The sequence below is a fragment of the Lampetra planeri genome, chromosome 34 (genome assembly GCF_965212315.1).
Source record: "Lampetra planeri chromosome 34, kcLamPlan1.2.h2, whole genome shotgun sequence".
NCBI lineage: Eukaryota > Metazoa > Chordata > Hyperoartia > Petromyzontiformes > Petromyzontidae > Lampetra > Lampetra planeri.
In genome coordinates, this window is record NC_136140.1 from 3,298,704 (window position 1) to 3,324,021 (window position 25,318).

A 25,318-nucleotide genomic window follows, 5' to 3' on the forward strand; every position below is an offset into this window, starting at 1 on the left:
TTTCAGACGTCTTAGTTTTCGTTTCAACGTGTGTCAATGGAGTAACCCACTTTAGGATAAGCACAGTACAACAAGTTCGACATCGATAAAAATATATATACTTTTAAGACATGCGTATGCCCGGATGTATGATCAACTTCTTTCTCACCGTACGCAGCCAACAGTGCTAATTGGAGGTGCATGGGAAGGACATAAAACTAAACACAAGTTCCGCACCTACTCATGAATATACGGGAAAGTTTAAACACTATTAACAACATGCATAACGATTTTGTTCGTTATATTTTGTGCTTATATGTAGACACAACTATAGACTGGGAAGATAATTCGTGGTGTATTCACAGGCAAAGGCATGCTCAAACATTCAGAAGTGAAATACCGCTGCCTCTCTTGAGGCCATATAAATTGCCTAGAGTTACATGGCCACCAAAAGGTCACGGAAGGAGCGTATACTCATAGTTAACCTCACCGCAAGTCGCCCACCGTTTTATGAACTTGCTGGCAGTAGGTCATTTCCCCCACAGTGTGGACAGACAGAATGGTGGACTAATTAATCGACTTTCCAAATGCCCTCACCGGGGATCAAACCCGGGTTTGTCTGGATCAAGGGCTCTGTGTTGCAGCCACAGCAGCAGTGGCTTCTCGATACTGAACGACTATACTACTCAAATTAAAAACAGAGCGTAATTCTCTCCCGTATCTCCATATGTATATTACAATATTGTTTGGTCAATTCCCAGAAAACTCTGGACAGGTTTCTAATTTCTCAGTCTCATCAACAGATGCGGGCTTGTTAAAGCAAACACGCCTGTTTCATTTAATTCATTTTCACCGTAGCTGCTGCAATTACACTTGGGTCAAGTGTGCACCACTTTAACAGACATGGTCAGAACGAGACATATTTTAACTACATTATCAAAGTCATCATCATCCTCAACCATGGCGAATCCACTGTTGGCTCTCTATGCTAAGCCGTGCCCTTGCTGCACTACCGAAAGGAAACACTCCACCCAATCAGTCCTTTTATCAAGCGAACCCGCCTAAAGTTCACGTTCCCCCGGAAGGTCTTGCCGCGAACACAATCGTTCAGATTGTGTTGCGATCCAAACGTGGATTTACTCGGCGTGGTCACCGTGGTTCAAGGGCAGCCACGGCCGTCCATCCGGCCGGCGGTGCCCTGACCAGCGAGCGCTCACCGATGGCTGTTGATTATGAATGATTGTTCCACGGATGACAGGAGTCGCGGGTAATAGGACACACGGATGAGCGTGGTTTGCTCGTCGATGTACCATCGTGGCCAAAGCTGCTGATCCCACTGCACCTCGCCAACTGTTTCAACCCCCTTTGCCAGATCACCCCCCCCCCCCCCTTGTGCTATGTTATCGTATTAGATCGATGCAACTACCGGCTAATGATCCGGCACTCTTCATACGACACTGCATTTAAAGGATCAATAATCACCTCACTCGAGATTTTCATTCACCTTATTGTATGTGCAGAGAAAACACACACACACACCAAAAACGAATTGCTGGGTGTCTCTTTCGCCACTTCTACAAATATTGGGTGGGTGACCGCGACAATCGCCTTGGCTACAGGAATTTTTTTATGCACGTTGAACTTACTTTGCACCATACGTAGCCAACCATGCTCATCGGAGGTGCGGGTGGAAGGCACAAAATGAACACGAAAAGCAGTTCCAACAAAAATGAGTTTTCAATACAGATTTAAAAGTGCATAGCTTAATCGGAAGAGTGTTCCGGACGGCCACAGGAGCGCGTCCGACAAACGCCCCCCCCCCCCCCTTGACGGGCGATCGACGGGGTGTCGTCGTCGTTCGGCGAACCACGATCGCCACCTTCGGAGCCGAGGTCTCGGAGTAAAATCTGCGAACGAGCCTCGGAGGGAGCGGCGGGGGGGGGGGGCACGTTTCCCACAGGCGAGCACGTGCGCCCCCCCCTGCTCTAGTTCGGTTTGGCCCGGCAACAACTCAGGCCGGGCGTACTCTTAAACCGCCGTTAAACTGCAGGAAATTACTTGTCAAAATTGTTCTAATTGGGAGGAGTGAGGCAGAGTTGTTGCTCGGAGGAAGTTGAGAGTTTTGCGGGGGGGGGGGGGGACGTGGAGGGGGGGAGGGGGGGGGAGTGCGTGGGGGGGTGTTTGTTTTCGTGCGAGAGAGTGCGCGTGTCTGGTGCGGTGCCTAAACGTCGGCACTAGGAAGACAAAGGCGGCCGGGCGTGGTGTTGGCCACCCACCCCCTCGGGTGCTGTTCCGGCCTTCATAGGTGTTCGCTAACAGCACTTGCCCCAACAGTCCGTTAAGACTATACTGGGGATATTTGTCTTTGTCGGGAGTGGTGCTGGTCACACACCCCCCACCACCGCCACCCCCCCCCCCCGTGTGACCTGCCGGTCTTCATAGGTGCTACTCGCTAACAGCACTTGCCCCGCAACAGCCTGTCAAGGCTACACGGGGGATCTTTGTCTTTGTTTTTGGACCTGTGCCCGCCCGGGTGCCAGGCAGCACAGCCCCCGGGTTGCGGCGGAAACTGTCCGCGTTAAATTTAGAGACGGGCAGCTGAGACGGGGTTATGGGGGCGGTGGTGAGGTTGGGGCAGCGCGCACTTTAAGGTGCCGCCGTCTCTTGACGCGTCACGCGTTGTGCCACTTCAACCCACGTGCTCGCCTTGCGCGTTCAATCTCGTGGTCACGCATAGCGTAACAGCACCACGAGTAGTCACAACCTACCCGGAGCTCCGTCTAATGCAGCCCCCCCCCCCAACTCCTCTCTTCCACCAGCCGTGGTGTGGCCTTGTGACTGCAGAGTTGCTGCACCTTTACCATTTTGCCTTGACACCACTGGAGTCTTCGGTAAAGTCACGTAGAAGGGAAATAATAAAATAATAAAAATGAAGCATAATAAAATGTTATTTTTTATTATTTTATTATTTCCCTTCTACGTGAAGTCACGTAGAAGGGAAATAATAAAATAATAAAAAGAAAGCATAATAAAATGTTATTTATTTTATTTTATTATTTCCCTTCTACGTGACTTTACCGAAAGAACCAAGAAGATGAATCCCTGCAGTCACGAAAGCTTTAAATCGAAACCACTGGAGTTGTGGGTCCTCGCCACGGGAATGTGGAATTTCCACCAGCATTTCCACCACCGGCTGGCTCAGGGCATGAGCGCACCGCAACTCACCGCGATTGAGCAGGAAAATGCCTTCGAAGCATGCACTTGAATTCGCTTACTCAAGATGCATTATTTAAAGTGCAATTAATGCGCAAACGGCGTATAAAACTGCACGGTATTAAGCAATAATGGGGCACAGTGTTATGTTAATGAGCGATACAGCAAGAATGATAATTCCATTGTGTGTGTTTTTTTCCCTCACAAAATTAACATCTCCACATAAAATCACAATGCTACCATCGTGCGTGTGCGAGCGCGTGTGTGCATTAATACTGCAACACTAATTTATGTTATTAATTCTCGTCTGCGATGGGCACCGTGCACAATTTATGCTAAAAAAATATATATTTCAATGCCATAAGCCACCCACAAATGCCCATTCCAACTCGCGCTAGATTTTGTTTTTTTCCCGATTAAATATTGGGACGTCAGGATATCTTTTAGGGTCGGAAATTGATGAAAACTCAAGTCTTCACCACCTGCCCTACGCATAATGTATCCGACGATAAATAGGCCAAACAATTCACCACTAAACTCACCATAGCAGTTGATTCATTGTTGCTCATCAGGTACACAATTCGATTCAAGAATGGATACTTTTTTTCTGCATCATTCGTACAGTTTCTTTTGTTTCTCAAATAATTTTTTTCCTTTACACTGTCCGATGTACAGTGTCTCATATCTACAGCGTTTCATTAGTAGTGTTATTTACATTGTTTCATTTGCATTGTCTCGTTCCTATTGTTTGCCTCATTGACCCAATTAGCATAACGCTACATTAGCATGGGGTTTGCATAGATCGTAGGTCATACATTCTCACGCACACGATTCAATGCACGCATTGTCAGTAAAAGAAGCGATTTCAATAGACAGACAGATGCATTGTTGTATTTGCCACACTTACTCAATATCATTTAAAAAAATATAATGCAACCGAACTTGAAATGTAAACCCAGCTCCTGAGCAATTTAGCAAGATGTTTTTAGTAAGTGAAACTTAAGTTTACTCTCCAGGTAAAATGGGTTAATTTTTCAATTAGGTACAAAAACGAGTGGATTTAAAAAAAAAACTTCGTTTTTTCATTAACACAGCTTCACCTGTGAAAGGCGAAGATTAATGAGATGAAAACGCAATGTGTTAAAGCCACTGCCATTTTTAAACAGAAAAGAAGCGACATTATCGCAACTCATAACGCACAATAACAAGATTCGCACTCCTACGAGTGAGCTCCGACATCAATTGCCCAGAGCTCATTAGCAGGTGCATCTCACAACACTTTCACTCTTTAATTCTTTTCACACCGTGACTCTGCTGTGGGATTACACTAACTCAGCAGTGCCATGATTGCTCCGTGTTTAATGAGTTCAGTAGTAGTAGGAGCGCAAGGCACTGCGTTTTGATAGAGCGCGTGCCTCTTCCCAGCTCACATTGGCGTCTTTAAAATCCCCATTACGCACCCCCCCTTAGTATCCATCCTCGAGACTCGCTGCATCGACAACCGACATCCGAAAGGATGCTTCGTCTGGTGACGCGACGGCTGATAGCACAATCGGGATACGATTTGGGTGGAAGAAAACGACACAATAACGGAACAAAACAAGAAACAATTACCGCGCAGCGAAAGGTCCTCGTATCCGTGATTCTTGTTGTCCGCTGGCTGACTGCGCTACTCGTGTTCCAATGCAGCCGGATGGCGCTGGCTATGCACGTTGGCCTGTAATCCAGCACTGCGGAGGCGACTAGGGTTGGTGGAATACACAGATGTTACGAAACTCCTGTGTCCCCCCCCCCCCCCGGGCTGAGGGCAGAGTGCAGACTCGTATCATCTGTCCGCTTCCGCGTGGGAGTGTTGTGGATATCCGTGCGGTTCTCGTCTTCTTCTCAAAGTCCCACTTTAGCACCTCCGATTGGTTGGCTACGTACAGTGCGTAAGAAGTTCATACATACATACATAGCACAGGGTTGGCTGCTGGCATTTTCTTTCACCGCGTGATACTAGTCTGTGAATATCTCCATACAGTTACCAGCGGACAAGACGGCCAAGGCAGATAGTGACTCAAATTAGGTGACCTTCTCAGAGTTTTTTTTTTATTATTCTAATAATACATTCGGGGTGACTTTTTGAAATACATTTTATATATATATAGAGTTCTAGAAATTGTGGCTTACTTGTGGGATAACTCACTGGGGTTTGACAACTCACAAGCAACACTGAATGGCACCACCACCAGCCCAGCGTGGGTGAGAGTCAAATTCGTTCGAGTACATCCGATACCGCAGAATTTAATGAGCATTTTTTTTTACATTTCATCAAGAAAGGTGGACAGAATATTTATATCAGAATCGCCGTCCTAATTGGCCGACAAACTATGACAATTAAAAAAAACTAAAAAAACACTTGGAGATTACACTGGAATCTATCAAAGCGTTTGAAGCGTACGCGTGATATGGCAAACACTCTGCCCACCCACGGATAACGGGAAATCGTCATTCGCTGCCACTTGACATCACGATTAGCCGGATGTTTTTCGGGCTTCCCGCGGAGGTCACGCCCCCCCACCCAAGTGATTTGCGTGTCGATTAAAACGGAGTTCGAGATGAATTTGCCACTGCTTCCGGGTCACGCCTCTTATCCGTTAAAATAAACGTGGTTAAAATTAATCGGTGGTAAGAACGGAAGATGTGGGAGTTCGATTTCACATCGGGGGTCAAATCGAGCCATCGTCCTCCTGGGGTCAATAAAACAGTCCTGTCCTTGTACATTAACGCGCAGCCTTCATGCAGCAGAAAACGTAATTGTCACAAATTGGGGAATCGTGATTCAGTTTTAAGAATCGACTGCTCGTCTCATTTTTACCATCCCATTTGGTATTGTTTTCTAATTTTAGTCTGTCCCTTTTGCACAGCTTTGTCCGCTCCATGAGCCTGTGGGTAACGCTGGAGCATCGTTGGCAAATCGATCGCGTAAATCACTAGTCGAGACTCGCGCGCAAACTAACAAGCGTATCGTGAGGGTGATAATCTGTGTGTGTTGTAACGAATTGACAACAGCCGCCATTCGCCACTAAGTTGCGGTGACATCACCGTGGTGCTTGTGCCAGGCTAGGTGCACTTTGAGGCCACGTGAAGCGTCGAAGACTCGCTGCTGGCGGGAGGTCACGGGACCGATCCAGGTGCCACGGGTTGACTGAATGGCATGCGGTAATCGCCATACATACAGTGGGTGCCACGGTGGTGAGATATTAACTACCTCGCCCGGTATGCAGGAGATCGTGGGTTTGATCCCGACCCTGAACGCCTACATATTTAGAGTTTTGCATATTCTCCCCGTGGTCGTGTGGATTTTTTTTTGGGTGCTCCGGTTTTCCCCTTCACATTTAGACTCAACATGCATTTTATACTATTTGGCTGCTATAAATGTCCACGTGATAAGCCACTTCATTGAGCTATCATTTACGATAGCCAAGTCACTTCTGAACAGAGCTATATAGCTCAGTGGGGGGCCTTACAAGGTAAAACAAAAATAGGTTAACACATACCCCTAACGCCTCTCCAACTCTCTACGATCAAAAAAAAAGAACTCGTGATGGTTTAACGCTCGGAACGGTTGTAAAAACCGAGGCGCACCGTTGCGCGCCATCTTAGCGCTGCGTGAAACGTGCCCGCCGTTGATGAACACACGCGGCACTCGCCCGTGGCGTCGTCAACCCACAGCTCGGCGCGTTCTTGCGAGAGACCCGCGGCGCGTCCGCAACAACAAAACACACCGAGGCTGCGTTTCCTAACAGCGCCCCATTTAACGAGGCGGGCATGTAAATCATTTTAAAAGCGCGCGCCCAACCGCGGCCGCTGGTAAGGTTTTTAAACGCAAATTTGAGTATTATGCACTCGGCTAATTTTGCTGTGTTTTATCACATGCGCGAGAGAATTACTTGAACATTACCGGCTATTAGTGCCGCGACTCATTTTGGATGTATAAATAGCACACGCAGAGGAACCACCGGATTCAAGAACGTCTCATCAGTCCTGCCTACGACAACGTTCCCTGCGTGCGAGTACTCGTCAGAGGTTGCAAACCCGGGCTGGACAAAGTCAACGATGATTCAGCGTTGAAAAGGAACGGTATGCTCACAAAGCACGGCTTTGACGGTCAATTTACCCAACCGTTTGCGATAAGTGTGTGCTAATGTCATTATACATTGAACTCAATCGAGGAGAGAAAAACGAAAGATTTTTGTTGATTCAAATCACAACCCCAAAATTAAGAGAATTCGTAAAAATCGGCGTGAGCCGATGTTGCTTTTAAACGTCACGGCGGCAACAAAACTCGCTTAACAAATGAACGATGAGAAAGAATACAAATGAGCAGGGAAAATATTATTTTTTAAAATTACTGGTTCTTGATTTGAATTGTGACCTCCAAATCATGACAATCAGATCATTGCTTAGAGGTATATTATTACATGCCGACTAGGCACGGTTGAGAACGGTTAGTAATTGGATGGGAGACTACCTGGGAATAAGCAGATAATGTGCAGCCTTGGGCTGCTGAGTTGCCCAGGATATGGCAGGACAGCAACGATTATTGGAATTTAAAATGTGTGGACGTTTCATCATTAGCCTGAATAAACCGGGCGTTTTTCTCCAGGTACTCCAGTTTCCCCCCACCCCCCACCCACATGAAGCCAACACACAAATCATCATTAATAATAATAACGAGAACGCAATTTGTAACGCGCTCAATATTTCCACGGACACAAAGGTCCGAGAGGCGTGCCAGCCAGGCCCAGTGATGCTCGCAAGCCGGGTATAAAAGGTGGCGGGGGAACACTAAACAACTTAGCGGGGGCCTTGACGCGTCTCTCAAAAAAGTCGGCGTGGCTTGAACGCTGCCCCGCTGCTACTGCTGCGAATGTGCGGCGGGGACGGCGTTCCAGACGGAAGGGTGTTGCCATGGAGAAACAACGCCAGGCGGTGACAGCGGACCTGGTCCCTGGTAGTCACGGAACTCTGCCACGCGTCCGAATGCAGGACGCTCTCCTGAAATCGTTGAGACATTTCTGGCCGAAACGTCGTGAGAATTGTATTATTTTATTATGTTTATTTGTATTATTTGATTATCTCCCTTCTACGTCACTTTACCGAAAGAACCAAGACGAAAAATAAGGGATTGGTTTGTGTGGTTTTTTTTGCTAGCGTAGCTTCTGGCCTACTTACTCCAGCGGCAGTGTTACGAGACGAAACGTCTTTAAGAAATTCCACTTTTGTTCAGCAGACCAACAAAGACAATGACCCCCCCCCTCCCCCCGTATGGCAGTACAGGCTATCGGGGCAAATGCTGTTCACGAGCACCTATGAAGGCCAGCACGGCACGCGAGGGGGTAGACCAGAGGTCCGGAGCCACAATGCAACTCTTTAAGGACTGCTGCTTCGCGACATTATTCATTAAAGGGTCACCGTCCCCGTATTCACATGCATTGCAGCAAGATTTATTCTTTTTATCAAATTCGAAAATGGCTCTTCTTGTCATTTTGGTTGCAGACCCCTGGGGTAGACTCACACAAGCGTGCGATTAACGACGCTATATTTAGTCACGCAAATATATATATAGATCTATAATTGTCCCTGATGCCTTCGTTCCATAATACGAGCTAAGCACTGCTGAGCATCTGGAAGCAACGGACATGACGGTAAGCAACAGAGGATCCCAGTAGAATGGTAACCAGTCAGCAGAGTTGCCAACCAGTGGCCCCACAGGTGTGCAGTACACACAGAGCAAACACGCTCTCCTCGAGGGAGCACCTTGGCTTAGAATCGCCCACACTGGGAAAATGACAGTAACGTTAATCGTCAACATCATTATCATCATTATCGTCGCAATGATTATCAGCCTTGATCAATGCAGTGCTGGATGAAGGCCTCTCCCCTGAGCCATCGCTCCAGTCTGTCGCAATCACGCGGTGTAATGATCCACCCAGCAAACTAAACACGAGCCGACGAGTAAGTTTGGATGTCGGTAACCTCTGCAAGTGAACTTGTCCGAGTTAAGCCACCCAGGACTGTCTCGAAACAAAGACGATCACCGCATCACGCACGGGTTCAGATGCGCTTCTCCGGGGGTGCGAAAGAAGTTTAACATTAAGGCTACGAACAAAATAAACAAGCAATGTCTCCTTCACATGTCCATCTCTCCACATAAACAATTATAATGTGTCTTACACAACCCATCATCAGCCGCACGGCCTTCTGGGAGTGCATAATTTCAACAGCGTTGATTCAAGACAAGCAAACTCTGGACCGGTTTCGACAGCACCGCGTCTTGATCCAGCAGAGTGGCTCGCTTCAATCAATACCGGTGAACCGCCAGATTTGTGCCAGAAAGTTGCCATGTGTTAATAAAATACACGCACTTTATTTACACTCTGGCGTCCTAGTTAGATACTCAATTATATAACACATAACTAAAAATTATAATTAGCGTTGTTGTGGAGAATATAAATAACACATTTAGGCTAAAAAGCCCATCCATGTAGACATAACTGTTAAAGTATACTGTATACACACACGGTGCTCCAATTATAGATACCCCACCGATTTAGAATGTTCCCTCTTTTTTCACCGGCTAATTTGACATTGAGATTGGTGGGAGACGCGTGGCGGCTGTGATATGAAAGGGCAATGTTTTACTACAGGGTATCTCTATTACTTTAGTGGAGTGTCTGTATCCGGCTCACCATTGCTCCACTTTCACCATTGGAATTGTGCAGAGCGCTGTTCCGGCAAACTATTTGTCACGGTGCGTATTTTTATCCTCATAGGCTTACAGATATAATAGCGTAGAAGCATTCGAATATGGATAGAGTTGTTGCAGATTATGCGCACTTTGTATTCCGGCGGTGGCGGCTTACGCCGATAAGCGCGACTCACTCGCAGGCCGGACGAGCAGTGTCACGGAAAATATCGAGTGAGAATGTGAGCCCTGCAGGACACAGAGGGCATAAACTCAGAAGTCTCTACCGCTGTACTATTTGGCCATGTAACATAACAGCCGTCGTTCAGCACTAAGTGGCGGTGACGTCACCACGGTGCTTGTGCCATGCTCGGTGCACTTTGAGGCCACGTGACGTGTCAAAGGGCTGCTGGAAAGAAAGTCATGGAACAGACCCAGGTGCCATGGTGTTGATCGACTGAGATAGCTAGTAGATACACCAACTGTACTCCCCACTGTGCAAAATCACTGCGCTTTAGCCGACCGGCGAATCCGCTTGTTGTTGTGAGCATCGCTCCTCTGCCCTCCGTTGTTGCTGGAGGGCGATTGCCTCCAACTGCCCAGCAAAGTCCTTCGAGAACCTCATCCAGAGGTCGATCTTGACACCACTGGTACCGCTCATCGGCAAGTCTACTCAGCCCCACATCCTCCGTGCCACATCAGCTCTAACTCTTCTCTAGCCAGAGCGGTGCCCGTTTAGGCCCCTTCTATCCGGCCGAACAGGAGCTGAGCATAGACAGAAGTTGCGTGGCTCAGAAGGAGATGCATGGATGTGGGGGGGGTCAGAAACAAGTGAAATGTGATGGGTGGGTTTCGTTCGGGGGCGAGGAGGGGTCTGCTGTTCGGCATTGTTTTTTGTATTTTAGCGGCGTGGGTGGAGTAGGAGGCGGGTGTTTGGTTGCTGGGTGGAAATTGAAAGCTGCCCGTGTCCATTGTGTATATGCGTGTGGGATTTGTTTATTTCTCTCTATCTCCCCGGCCACTCGAGTGCAGGGCGTAGCGGCGACTCGCAAATCAAACTGCATCACACTGCGGGCAGATAAAGCGAGCGAGTAAGCCCGCCACAAATCTTGCTTCAAGATAAACCAAGCTTTTACACTTGAAAGGTTTGCCTTCGTACGACGCTAACTCTCATCGTCGTCGTCGTCACACCCACCACCCCCCGTGGGTCTCTCTCCCGGTCCCGCAGGTTTCTTTCAGCGGGATGATAGCGCCTCTTAGTGCGTACAAGTGAGCATTACGCACAGGAGGGCGTTATATAAAATGCAACTCTCGATCTGCAACATCACACAACCCATCACTACTGCCTTCCCGCGCAATGCAAATGCGTAACAAACCTAACGTCCTATAATCATCGGCAGCTGTATCTTTAGACCGCGCACACGATATAAAACAGTCGTCAGCGGCGGGTTTTTTCCCCTCCCCTTCTTGCTCGATTGTCGTTGAGATAACTGTGCTTCTGGGAGGGCTTATTGCGCAGACTGTGGCGTGTGCGCGCGCGTGTTTATAGATTCCGTGGTGTCAGCGCACGTGGTTTTAGGAACGCGAACCCCAAACACACAAAAAGCCCTCAATACGTTTATGAATAGCACTGCCCTAAAGATTGGAAACGCAATGGCCATTCTTGGTTCGCAGAACCCTCTGAAAAAGGGTCAGTTCCCGTAACGTCGCCTATTATAGTGTTCTCTTTTTTTGGCAGTGTTCTCGACTAATCTGTGTGCGGAGGGTGCGTTCAATGTGCTTTGTGCGCCACCAAACAATGCAGCAGCAGCAGCATCGCTGTCTTCTGTTGTTCAACCGAAGCCGGGCAACATATAACATCGGTGGCGTTCACCGAAATGTAAACATCATCTCGCAATGAACTTGCAATTTCCACAATAACAATTATTAACTCACTTATCATGCGATAGCTTATTATGAGAGTAATATTGGCGTATAATCTCATATATCCGTGTGTATATATAGAGACCCACACACAATGTTTCTAGTTCAGTGGCCACGTGGCTTTGCAGAACAAGCTTATCCACACAATTACTTTGCAGTGTTATTTTCCCGTCGTTTGAATTGTCTCTTTAGCCGGAGTGCTCACATTTCTTTTAACGTTTTTAATCGTGCTCGCTGCTTTGCCTAGTTAGGGTCACCGATTCAGTATCACGATGTAGTAATGCTCTTTATAATTGCTCCGTTCATCAATCGCCACATTCCCGTGAACAATTGCGAGTGAGGTTGAAAACATTCAAATTGCTGTTCGGTCAATTAGCGAGCTCACGTGGTGTGATGAATGAAATACAAATTGGATGTGGTATCATCATCAGCAGAAGCAGCCGTGGGCCATCCACTGCTGGATGAAGGCATTCCCAAGTCGTAGACATGCATACCAAAGCAAGACGCTGTATAAAACGGTGGCAAATAGACATGCAGAAGAGGAGAAAGCGCACTTGTTTATTTAATCAGAGAGCGAAAAGGGGGAGGGGGAGGAGAAAATGAGGGTCTCGAGCCTGGAACTGACCAGGGGAAGGGAGTCTGCAGTACGTATGGCAGGCGGGAGTGAGTGAGTGAATTCCACGCAACCCAAACCATCCCCCCTCCATTATCTCTCCCGATATCCCCGTTCATCGTCATGGCCTCCCTGCCACGCATAAATGAACGCTCACCCAGCGAAGTGCGCGCCCAATGCAACCAACGTCAGTGCCAACTAAGTTCAAGGCACCCAAATTGAACAACTGGCTCGACGAATTCCCCAGCGCCTTCGCCAAAATTGCATAGCCGCTGCTTCGCGTGCGTCTATGCAGCATTTGTTCATTCATAGCGGACGCACGTGTGCACGCACGCACGTGTTTCAGTGTGTATGTGTGTGTGCGCAAGTGTGTGTGTGTGTGCGGTAGTGTAGCGGGTAGCGCGCTGTGCTACGAACCCGGCGACCCGGGTTCGATTGCCGCTCACGGCCAACACCGGTGACGATTATTTGAACCGGTCCGTCCCCTAGGTCGACTCAGCCTCAAATGAGTAGCTGGTGCGGTGTGTAAACATCGCCACTAGGGAGACGAAGGTGGCCGGGCGCGGTGTTGACCACCCACCCCCTTGTGCCGGTCTTCATGGGTGCTCGCTAACAGCACTTGCCCCAACAATATGTTAAGGCTACACGAGATAGGGGCTGATCTTTGTCTTTGTGTGCCGAGTGGTGAGCGCCCGGCGTGACGACGCCAGCACACCCGAGTTGGATTTCTCGGCCACGGTCAAAATTAGTGGCGAATATACGAAGCTGGGCTTCCTCTCGACTCAGCGCCCCCCCCCTCCACACACACACTCGTGCATCACGCTGACCTTCGTAAGCGCTCAATAGCGGCACTTGTTACAAGCAGTGTGTTAATAAAGACTATGCTGTGGTGGGGGGGGGGGCGGGAAGGAACCTTTGTATTTTGCTCGTGTGAAATAATGCATGTTAAATAATCGAGTGTATCGTCCACTCAAGGGGGTCCCCCCCTCCCATCTGCCACATGGCGCGCGCATGCAAATTCCAAAAACGGCACTCGAGAACGGCCTCGCCTCTACAATTCTGCCAAATAGCGTGAGTCAACGTGGAACCATGCAGTCGAGAGAGAGAGTGTGTGTGTGTTTTCTCTTGCTGGGCTGGCTACCGCTCTGAATTGGCATCGGTCTGTGTGTGTGTTGTGCGTGGATGGGGGGGCGGTAGCGTTGCGGTTAGCGCGCTGCGGGATTATCAGAATCCCGAGCCTCCCCTAGGTCGACTCGGCCTCAAACGAGTAAACATCGCAACTAGGGAGACAAAGGCGGCCGGGCGTCGTTGTGCCCTGCCTACCTTCGTAGGTGGTCACGTACACCACTTTCCCCAACAGTCTGTTAAGGCCATACGGCAGGATCGTTGTGTGTGCACGCGTGCCCGTTGTTGTAACGCATTATGACACTTGCATGCATGCAATGCATGTGTATGCATTGCATGCAAAAAGAGTGGGCCCCCGCTTTGCAAAAGTGGATTAGCAGCGCTCCCCGCGTGTTAGCCGTACACGCAAATGATCAATACGGAAGGCGACTGCTGCTGCTGTTGTCTGCCTGTCACTAGCCGCAACAATGCCCTCTCACGTGGCTTTCGTTCTTGTCAGCAGTCTCGTCACCTGCCAATCAGGCAGCCAGCATCTACAACCGATCTCTATGCCGCGGATGCACGCGGGCGCTCTTCCACGGTGAGGCTCTTCTACGTTGACGTTATTCCACGGTGAGCGTTTGGCAATGTTCATTGCTTCTTACCCTATTGCTCTTGCCGCAGGCGGAGTGAGGCGAGAGAGAAAAGGGAACGCCTGCAGCGTACAAACCACCCCCCCCCCCAAGCAAAAAAAGATCCGACTTTTGTATATTTTGCAAGGTCCAACAGTAATGCGTAGGGTACTGTTCTGAGGTCGCCTTGTCAATCCAATGCTGGATGAAGAGCTCAAGATAATACGAGGTTGCGTTTCTCCGCTGGGCAATGCGGGGGATGGCGAGGATAGGCGAGGAGCAAACATGTTTTTGTTCAAGATATCACTCGCCACTGATGCTAGCCGTGGATGGGAATCGAACTCAGCTGGGTCCGGATTCATAGGGCAGTCGGTGCGCTAACCACTGCACCACCGCTCTAAGTATACGGCGTTTATCACGAGGGAACTATCACGTTCAAGATTCCAATGTGAAAGCAGCTTGTTGTGACTGCGTGTTGGCTAGAACTCACGCATGTCGCTTACGAGGGGGGGGTGGAATTGTCTCGAAGATAACCCGCCCCCACCCAAAAAAAAATCAACGCAATCGTCAATAACACCGCCGTGAAAGGTCACACAAATGTATACACGATCGGTGACGTTACTACCGATGTACCTTCAAAACCCAGGACAATCTTATTTTAGGGTAACGCACTACAAAATGCGACGATCCATGTGGCCCTCCTTCCCTGTGATACTGTAACAATGCGAGACTGACTGCATTTCTCAACAAGACATGCGGGTGAAGCGACACACAAGTGGCTGTGTGGGGTGTGATGTGTAATGCAATGTGTGATGCGTGCGAGATGTTGGACGGAGCGAGTTTATTCGAGCAGAATTCGCCTTCCAAACACAATTGTGCTGCCCCCGCTACAGCGCAGAATGTCTCTCTCGCTGTTGCGTGGCTGCTTAGAGCGGCCGTTACCCATCCCCGAAGATCCATCCGTAAACATCCTCCTCCCTCGTTCCCCACAAGCCTCTCCATTGCCACGGATAATTAGCACGGACGTCACATTTAAGTCGTAAGGGCGGCGAGTGGTGAACAGTTTGTTTGTCTGTGACCGTGCAAAATATACAAGAACGTTTAAATTTCGATTGCTTCACCTGAGGACGGCTGCTTGCGTTGTGGCCGAAACGTCGTGAGAATTGCATTTTATTATGTTTTATTTTTTATTATTTTATTATTTCCCTTCTACGTGACTTTACCGAAAGAACCAAGAAGAAGAACGTTTAACATAACGCAAATCTGAATACATTTAACCGCCGCCGTCCCTCCCATAATATAATTACCGAAACGCACAAGAGCAAAGTCAAGTCTTATTTGCAAGCCCAACACTCTCAATGTACCCCACAAGGCTGTTGCGGTGAAGCCGATGCGAGCTCAAGGCAACGTTTACACCGTTCAAAAATATACATTGTTACTCTTGGTAATCACATCGAACCCAAACTCCCAATTAGGCCAATTGTGCGCGCGCGCGCGCACGCAAAATGAAACTCTGCACTCAACCTGCAACTTATATTTGGGTTCCGTCCCCACTATCGTCTTAAAATTTCGCTTTAACATCATCGGGGGGGGGGGGGAAGCAACAACAGCAACATCTCGCGATTTCACTCGCGCAAAACACACGCACAACACGCGATAAATACAACCCGCGTTGCGAATCCCGTGTGCGCCACACACAACACAACACACACGGCAAGTGCGTCATCGCGTTTTGGCCGGGGCTTTAAAAGCCTCCTCTCATCCCCCACTCACCTCGCGGCGTTCTTCGCCTCCCCGTCTCCTTCGCGTGCTCTCCCACGACCGCCACCACCACCGACAACGCTCGGAAGGGAAGCGCCTCCCCCCCCACCCCGAGGCGCAGAGCGCTTTATCCGCACACTACTTTCACAACGACGTGTTGTCCACAGCTACCCAAGTCTCATTCCAATATGGCATCTGGCAAGGACGCATGCGCATGCTATGGGGGTGGGAGGGTGGTTGGTTGGTTGTGGGTTTTTCTCGCTCTCTCTCGCTCTCTACACTCGTCCGTCTCCTACGCCTCCCATATATACAGCCCGGCGTTCGCTCGCTTCGCCGTGGTTTCCCTGCCTCGCTACAGCCCCGCCGCTGCTGCTGACTCTCTCTCTCTGCGTCAGCGGCGTTGTTGTTAAGTCACGCCCGCTACTCCGCGTGTCCGTGCGCGCGCGCGCTCGCTCGCTCGCTCCCTCCCTCACTCGTCCGTGTGTGATGGGAGGTTTGCGCTGTTCTCATCCAAAAAAAAGCCGGGGGGGGCTATCTCTTGCTCGCTCGCCCGCCCGCCCGCCCGCCCGCCCGCGTCCCTCTCTCTCTCTCGATGTGAGAGATTCATCCAATGGTTGTGACCTAAAGCGCAATCCAGCACCCAACCCCCCCTCCTCCTCCTCCACCCACCGCGCTCTCTATTCCGCCCAATTATGAGCAGGGCTCTGTCGCGTTCGCTGTGTGTACACGCCCATCTCGCCGTCACTGCAACAACCAACGAGAGAGACCTTCTTACTACGACGACTACTCTATGTGGCAAGCCAGAGAGGGATGGTGGTGGTGGTGGGGGGGGATGAACGTACATCATTCATCCCCCCACCGAATGGGGGTTGGGGACGCGGTGCTATTGTAATGAGTGGTCGTGCAGGTGCCAGCTAGCTTCGTGGTGTGTGCTGTGGTGTGGATTGAGAGAAGGTTGCTGCTGTTGCGGCGGTGGCGGCTTGGATGAAGGGGAGGGCTTTTGATCCAGCAGTAGATCGATCATGACTGATGATGAAACCCGTTTTTGTGTGTGTGTTAGTCTTGGCAACTTTGTAACAACGCCAATGTTTTCGTGAAACGTCGACGGCGGTGTGCGATGAACGGTGGACTATCCCGAAAAAAAAATCTAACTATTATTTCTCAAAGAGGCGTTTTTTGTTGTTTGTTTCTTAAATAACAAAATAACAAATGCCATCGCGTGTTAGCCCCGGAGATTCATCAACAACTCAGCCCACTGATGCGCACGCAAATCCGTTCGCGCAGCTGTTAGTCGCCGGGAGCTGTTGCGCCACTGTAGATGTAACATGAATGATAACACGTTCCCTAGAAAGGTTAATGAAGGCACGGGTAATTAGCAATGTACGGGGGGTCTCTTTTGACAATCGATTGCACGGAAAATGCCTCCTCCGCAAAACCGTCCCCTGGTGGTGCATTGCTGTTTGGACATACTTCACCGCGCTGGTCAATGCGGATTCGTGGTGTGCTGGAGAGTGGGGGAGAGGTCAGGAATGATACTCGTTGTTTTTGCCGGTTCACCGCTCCCAGTAATATAAACACGACGTGATTATTTATATAACCCATAGTATGTACTGTGTACATATAGTTGTGCTATTGACGGCTGTTTTGGTTTCTTGGAACCGGCCGCGTTGTGAAGCAAGTGCGCTTCGTGCCACGCGCGCTGTTGCAAATGTCGGCCCCATGCATAATGCAGACATCGCATGGCGAGTTTACAACAACAACAATAAAAACCCAACACAATCGCCAGTTGAGATGGTTCTGGCACCTGGTAAGACTCCCACTGGAACTCTACTACAGAGCAGCAGCAGCAGCAACGTCCAGAACACAAGCTGCTGCTGGTGGCGGTAGGGCGATGTCGCTCGGCTGGCCTGGGAACGCCTTGGAATTCTCACAGGAAGAGCTAGAGTCTGTGTATAGTAGTGTATGGTGTAGTGTATAGTGTAGTGTATGGTGTAGTGTATAGTGTAGTAGTTTATAGTGTAGTGGTGGGACGATGTCGCTCGGCTGGCCTGGGAACGCCTTGGAATTCTCACAGGAAGAGCTAGAGTCTGTGTATAGTAGTGTATGGTGTAGTGTATAGTGTAGTGTATGGTGTAGTGTATAGTGTAGTAGTTTATAGTGTAGTGGTGGGACGATGTCGCTCGGCTGGCCTGGGAACGCCTTGGAATTCTCACAGGAAGAGCTAGAGTCTGTGTATAGTAGTGTATGGTGTAGTGTGTAGTGTAGTGTATGGTGTAGTGTATAGTGTAGTAGTTTATAGTGTAGTGGTGGGACGATGTCGCTCGGCTGGCCTGGGAACGCCTTGGAATTCTCACAGGAAGAGCTAGAGTCTGTGTATAGTAGTGTATGGTGTAGTGTATAGTGTAGTAGTTTATAGTGTAGTGGTGGGATGATGTCGCTCGGCTGGCCTGGGAACGCCTTGGAATTCTCACAGGAAGAGCTAGAGTCTGTGTATAGTAGTGTATGGTGTAGTGTATAGTGTAGTGTATGGTGTAGTGTATAGTGTAGTAGTTTATAGTGTAGTGGTGGGACGATATCGCTTGGCTGGCCTGGGAACGCCTTGGAATTCTCACAGGAAGAGCTAGAGTCTGTGTATAGTAGTGTATGGTGTAGTGTATAGTGTAGTGTATGGTGTAGTGTATAGTGTAGTAGTTTATAGTGTAGTGGTGGGACGATGTCGCTCGGCTGGCCTGGGAACGCCTTGGAATTCTCACAGGAAGAGCTAGAGTCTGTGTATAGTAGTGTATGGTGTAGTGTGTAGTGTAGTGTATGGTGTAGTGTATAGTGTAGTAGTTTATAGTGTAGTGGTGGGACGATGTCGCTCGGCTGGCCTGGGAACGCCTTGGAATTCTCACAGGAAGAGCTAGAGTCTGTGTATAGTAGTGTATGGTGTAGTGTATAGTGTAGTAGTTTATAGTGTAGTGGTGGGACGATGTCGCTCGGCTGGCCTGGGAACGCCTTGGAATTCTCACAGGAAGAGCTAGAGTCTGTGTATAGTAGTGTATGGTGTAGTGTATAGTGTAGTGTATGGTGTAGTGTATAGTGTAGTAGTTTATAGTGTAGTGGTGGGACGATGTCGCTCGGCTGGCCTGGGAACGCCTGGGGATTCCCACAGGAAGAGCTAGAGTCTGTGTGTAGTAGTGTATAGTGTAGTGTATGGTGTAGTGTATAGTGTATTGTATGGTGTAGTGTATAGTGTAGTGGTGGGACGATGTCGCTCGGCTGGCCTGGGAACGCCTTGGAATTCTCACAGGAAGAGCTAGAGTCTGTGTATAGTAGTGTATGGTGTAGTGTATAGTGTAGTAGTTTATAGTGTAGTGGTGGGACGATGTCGCTCGGCTGGCCTGGGAACGCCTTGGAATTCTCACAGGAAGAGCTAGAGTCTGTGTATAGTAGTGTATGGTGTAGTGTATAGTGTAGTGTATGGTGTAGTGTATAGTGTAGTAGTTTATAGTGTAGTGGTGGGACGATGTCGCTCGGCTGGCCTGGGAACGCCTGGGGATTCCCACAGGAAGAGCTAGAGTCTGTGTGTAGTAGTGTATAGTGTAGTGTATGGTGTAGTGTATAGTGTATTGTATGGTGTAGTGTATAGTGTAGTAGTGTAGTGTATGGTGTAGTGTATAGTGTAGTGTATAGTGTAGTGTATAGTGTAGTGTATGGTGTAGTGTATAGTGTAGTGTATAGTGTAGTGTATGGTGTAGTAGTGTATCGAGTAGTAGTGTATAGTGTAGTGTGGTTGTGTATATTAGTGTCGTTGTGTTTAGTAGTGTATAGTGTGATTGTGTATATTAGTGTAGTGTAACTGTGTATAGAAGTGTAGTTGTGTTTAGTAGTGTATAGTGTAGTGTAAATGTATAGTAGTGTAGTTTTGTATAGTAGTGTCGTGTATAGTAGTGTATTTGTGTATAGTGTAGTGTGATTGTGTATAGAAGTGTAGTTGTGTTTAGTAGTGTATAGTGTAGTGTAACTGTATAATAGTGTAGTTGTGTATAGTAGTGTAGTTGTGTATAGTAGTGTAGTTGTGTATAGTGTGGTGTGATTGTGTATTTTAGTGTAGTGCAACTGTATAGTAGTGTAGTTGTGTATAGTAGTGTATAGTGTAGTAGTGCATAGTGTAGTACTGTATAGTATTGTAGTAGTGTAGTAGTGTACAGTAGTGTATAGTGTAGTAGTGTACAGTAGTGTATAGTGTAGTGGAGTAGTGTATAGTGTAGTAATATATAGTGTAGTGTATAGCATAGTAGTATATAGTGTAGTGTATAGTGTAGTAATATATAGTGTAGTAGTGTATAGTGTAGTGTAGTAGTGTATAGTGTAGTAGTGTATAGTGTAGTGTATAGTGTAGCAGTGTATAGTGTAGTGTATAGTGTAGTAGTGTAGTAGTGTATAGTGTAGTGTATAGTGTAGTAGTGTATAGTGTAGTAGTGTATAGTGTAGTAGTGTGTAGTGTAGTAGTGTGTAGTGTAGTAGTGTTTAGTGTAGTAGTGTATAGTGTAGTAGTGTATAGTGTAGTGTATAGTAGTGTATAGTGTAGTAGTGTATAGTGTAGTGTGTAGTGTATAGTGTAGTGTAGTAGTGTATAGTGTAGTAGTGTATAGTGTAGTAGTGTATAGTGTAGTGTAGTAGTGTATAGTGTAGTGTATAGTGTAGTAGTGTATAGTGTAGTGTATAGTGTAATAGTGCTGGAGTGTGGCCAGGGAGAGGGAGGTGTGGACCGCCACTACTCAACACGCTGCCGCCGCGACCCTCACCAGGACAAGCGGACTGAGAAACTAACGAACTATCGCGAGGATTTCTCCTCGTCATCATCATCGTCATCATCATCATCGTCTACCTCGTTCCTCTCCACTCCGTTTGAAGACAGACACCGGAGCGCGGACGCTGGCTATGCAGTGTGAATGACTGTCGGAAACACAATATGTCGGGTTGTTTTCTATTTTAAAAATAAAACCGCGACGATGCCACGGAACCTGCGGCACTTGCAACCACAAAGTAACACCAACAACAACCTGGCGGAACACGATAAGGGAAAAATGTTTCAAACGCTGCTGTTGGTGGATTTTCTTTGGCGCTTATCCGCTACGATGTTCGTAAAATGTCAAGGGTTCAGTGAAACTGGCGAAAAAAGTACGGTGATTTGATTGTGGGAGGTGGAGGAATTACATCTACATACGTGTTGGGAAATCTCCACTGTTCAGTCATCATCGTGATGATGATCATCATTTCCTGCCAGTTCTGCAGGGATAGATTTCACGACAATGTCAGTTCTAAAACAACTGCGTTCACATCAATATGCAGCGATCGAGTATAAATAAGACGGCGCTGTTCCATTACGCTACATGTTGGCTGTGTGTTCTTCACGCCGTGCAGAGCTCGTGTGCGTTACGCGATGACACCTGGGGTCTCAAATGCCGGGCCGCGTGTGCTCGGCAAACCTGAGTTTAATTCACGGCCGCGGATAACAATCAATTATCAGCATCACCAAGTGCCGTGATCAATCCACTGCCGGGTGAAAAACTTCCCCCCACATCGTCGCCATCCATCGCGACCCTGCGATGTATCCACCTGAGCAACTGCACACGAGCTGAATTAATCGCTCCATCTCTGCCTGTCAGACGAGCTCTCGGACGCGTTCCATTCATAGGCTGTCGCTCCTCTGCAGGGCTTCCCCTAGATCGACGCAAACTAAGCAAATAATTGGTCGTGTCTCTTGCAATGTACACACATCGACACTTGGGAGACAAAGGCGGCCGGGCGTCGTCATTATCCACGCAACTCCCCCTCGTGCGCCATGCCGACCTTAATAGGTGCTCGCTAACGGTGCTTGTATTGCTCCAGCAACCAAGAAATACTATACGTGCCATCTTTGAGCAAATTTTTTTGCGTATGCATTTATTCTTAACTGCATCCGCCATCAGTCATACACGGCTCACATGTTGTGACAACACGTGGTCACGTGTGAGTGTGTATATGTGGTGTGTGTGATGTTGCCAGTTTTCTAAGTCACTTAACCCATTGCATCTGGGTCTGTCCGGTGACCTCCTGCCAACGAGGCTTTGACACTTCGCGTGACCTCAATGTGCACCTAGCCTGGCACAAACGCTGTGTGGCGACGTCACCGTAATTTAGCGAGTGTCCGCTGTTGTTGCTGCGTCTATGACGTGTGTGAGTGTGTGGCTGTGTGTGTACGGATTGTGTGAGTGTGTGGTTGTGTGTGTACGGATTGTGTGAGTGTGTGGTTGTGTGTGTACGGATTGTGTGAGTGTGTGGTTGTGTGTGTACGGATTGTGTGAGTGTGTGGTTGTGTGTGTACGGATTGTGTGAGTGTGTGGTTGTGTGTGTACGGATTGTGTGAGTGTGTGGTTGTGTGTGTACGGATTGTGTGAGTGTGTGGTTGTGTGTGTACGGATTGTGTGAGTGTGTGGCTGTGTGTGTACGGATTGTGTGAGTGTGTGGTTGTGTGTGTACGGATTGTGTGAGTGTGTGGTTGTGTGTGTACGGATTGTGTGAGTGTGTGAGTGTGTGGGTGTGTGTGTGTGTGGCTGTGTGTGTACGGATTGTGTGAGTGTGTGAGTGTGTGGCTGTGTGTGTACGGATTGTGTGAGTGCATCGCCTTTCTTCTACATGTGACTTATCTGAACCGGTCCTGGGCCTCCCCTAGGTCGACTCAGTTTCCATTGAGTACTTGATACCGGGTCTAAACATCACCACCAGGGAGACAAAGGCGGCCGGGCGTAGTGCTAGCCACCCCACCCCCTCGTGTGCCGTGCTGTCTTTCAAAGGTAATCGTGAAAAGCACTTGCCCCAAACCCCTGTTAACACCGTACGGGGTTCTTTGTCTTTATCTTGTATGGTGTGCGTGTGTGTTGTGAATTAATATTTGGTTACGTAATACGTGATTGGGTTGGCATGAAACACACACACACACACGGCCGGCACGTGATCATAGTTTATGTATGACTAATGTTTTGATATGCTTACAAATTACGATGCGTAAAAACATCCTTTACGAGATTGCCCCGTGCATTGGCTGCCAGCGGGGAGCGTTAAACGCAGGGTTTAACGCCTTCGCGCAATGTACCCCGGTTCACTTAAGTTCGACTCCTGCCCACGGCTCCCCTGCTTTCGCCCCTCATCCAGCAGTGGATTTACAAAGGGGCTGTACATCGTCGCCGGTGGCATATTAAACGGTGTGCGCGCAGTCGTACGACCCGCGAGAAACGCGTTCCGACTCGGAGTTCGCAAAGGCAGTTCGGGTCGGAAGAGTTCGATGCGTTAAAGGCGCAAACCCTTGAATGCATTTACCCACGCCACTACCGGCGGTAATTAGAGGCTTCCGCTAGACGGGAGCCATGGAAAGCCTCTTATCGAGGGTGGGTTTTTTTTTATTATTACACGCTTTTATTTAACTCACTCCGTCTGTAAATGTTGTGGTTTCACGCTTCAACACACCGGTGGGCTAAAGCAGTGAACTATTTGGTCTTTTGTCAACGTGACACTTTTTTTTGTTGATTGGCCGTGTCGGGTGGTGGAGGGTTACGACACATTTAGAAATAACGCGATCTAACCCAAAAATGTTGATTATGAATAATATTGGTCGCAAAAGTCTACGTGTTAAACTCACTTCTTGTGTTGTATCCTCAAAAAAGAAATATTGTAACTAAATTTTTACACACTTCCCAATGTGCTATCGACTGCAAACTTCGTATAGGTAGGTATGTCATACTGATGACAACACAATATTCTATCATTAAAAATCCAAAACATATATTTTAAAACTTTTTACACACTTGTATTTAACTTACTGTATGTGTTGTCGTATCCAAAAAATCTTGTAACTCAATTTCAACCGTATTCCCAATGTCCTATCGACTGCAAACTTGGTATAGCTATGGCATACTCATGACAATACTATATTCTATCATTGAAAATTAAAAATAAATATTTTTAAACGATCTTTTGTACGGCTCTAATTGTCCACGTTCAACGCACGTTGTTTGCTGTAAATCACCACGTGGTCCCTTACGTCACGGCAAGCCTCGGGGAGCCACGCCCAGGGGCGGGGGGTGTGGAAGGAGGGGAGGGGCGATGGGGGAAGGGGGTAGGGGGAAGGGCAGCTCGGACAGTACATGTCATTAAAGCGTGTTTTTTTAAAGTATTTTAAAATATTTTTTTTATATTTAACTCAGTCTGTCTGTTGTTGTTGTATCCTCAAATCGTGTAACTCAATTTTAACCCACTTCCCATTGAACTCAGTCTGTCTGTTGTTGTTGTATCCTCAAATCTTGTAACTCAATTTTAACCCACTTCCCAATGTGCTATTGACTGCAAACTTCGCATACTTATGTCTTATTGATGACAATACTATATGCTTTCATTAAAATATATTTTAAAACAATATTTTTACACGCTTTCTATTAACTCACTCTGTCTGTTGTTGTCGTATCCTCAAATCTTGTAACTCGATTTTAACCCACTTCCCAATGTGGTATCGTCTGCAAACTTGGTATACTTTTGTCGTACTGATGACAATACTATATTCTATCATTAAAACTAAAACAAATATTTTTAAACCATCTTTTTTATAGCTTATGTTTTGCCTTGGCTCTAATTGTTCACGCTCAACTGAAGTCGGCTGTAAATCACCACGGTCCCTTACGTTATGGCAAGCCTCGGGGCCACTTCCTGGAGTCGTGGAGTTTTGCCATTACGGGTACGGTACCTTTCATACTGGTAGGAAACTCCTGGTTACACCAGCCCACAGGGGATTATTGTGTCCGTCCGTCCGTCGTGCAGGAAGGGGCTGGGTGGGGAGGGAGGGGCTGGGTGGGGAGGGGCTGGGTGGGGAGGGTGGGGAGGAGCTGGGTGGGGAGGGTGGGGCTTGGTGGGGAGGGGAAGGTGGAGAGGGGCTGGGTGGGGAGGGGCTGGGTGGTGCTGGGTGGGGGGTGGGAGGGGTGGGGCTGGGTGGGGAGGGGCTGGTCACCCCGTGGTGCCCTTATAAAACTCAACGTTTAACCTACTCACGCCGCCCTCACATTCGGCATATTTGCGGAATACACCACGCCGCTGTTGACCCTGGCCAACCCAACGTTCCTACCAGCTCCCTCCGCAGGAATGTGCTAAAGCGTGTTTTAAAAAAAGTATTTTTAAATATCACTTACTGTTTCCTCCTCTTTCACTTTGGCGAGAGGTTTCAACGCACGTAGGTGCACCGTCGCCCCTCAACCTGCCGGTAGGGAGGTGGAAGAAGGTGGTTTCAGCAACTCGCGTATTTACTTCGATTGTCACACCTGGAGATCGAAGTGACCCTGCGACCTCTGG

At 48.3% G+C, this 25,318-nt stretch overlaps 1 protein-coding gene across 2 annotated transcripts in view; it reads right to left on the bottom strand.

The window, feature by feature from the left end:
- Positions 1-16,549, bottom strand: part of LOC144730030 (scm-like with four MBT domains protein 1) — a 76,007-nt gene extending 59,458 nt beyond the window's left edge. The window contains exon 1 of one of the 2 annotated variants that reach the window (XM_078610499.1): positions 15,971-16,549. The gene's annotated coding sequence lies outside the window, so the exon portion shown is untranslated. Of the gene's footprint in view, positions 1-4,806; positions 4,914-15,970 lie in introns of those variants that run through there. The other variant, XM_078610500.1, reaches the window with a different exon arrangement.
- Positions 16,550-25,318: the final 8,769 nt, after the last annotated feature.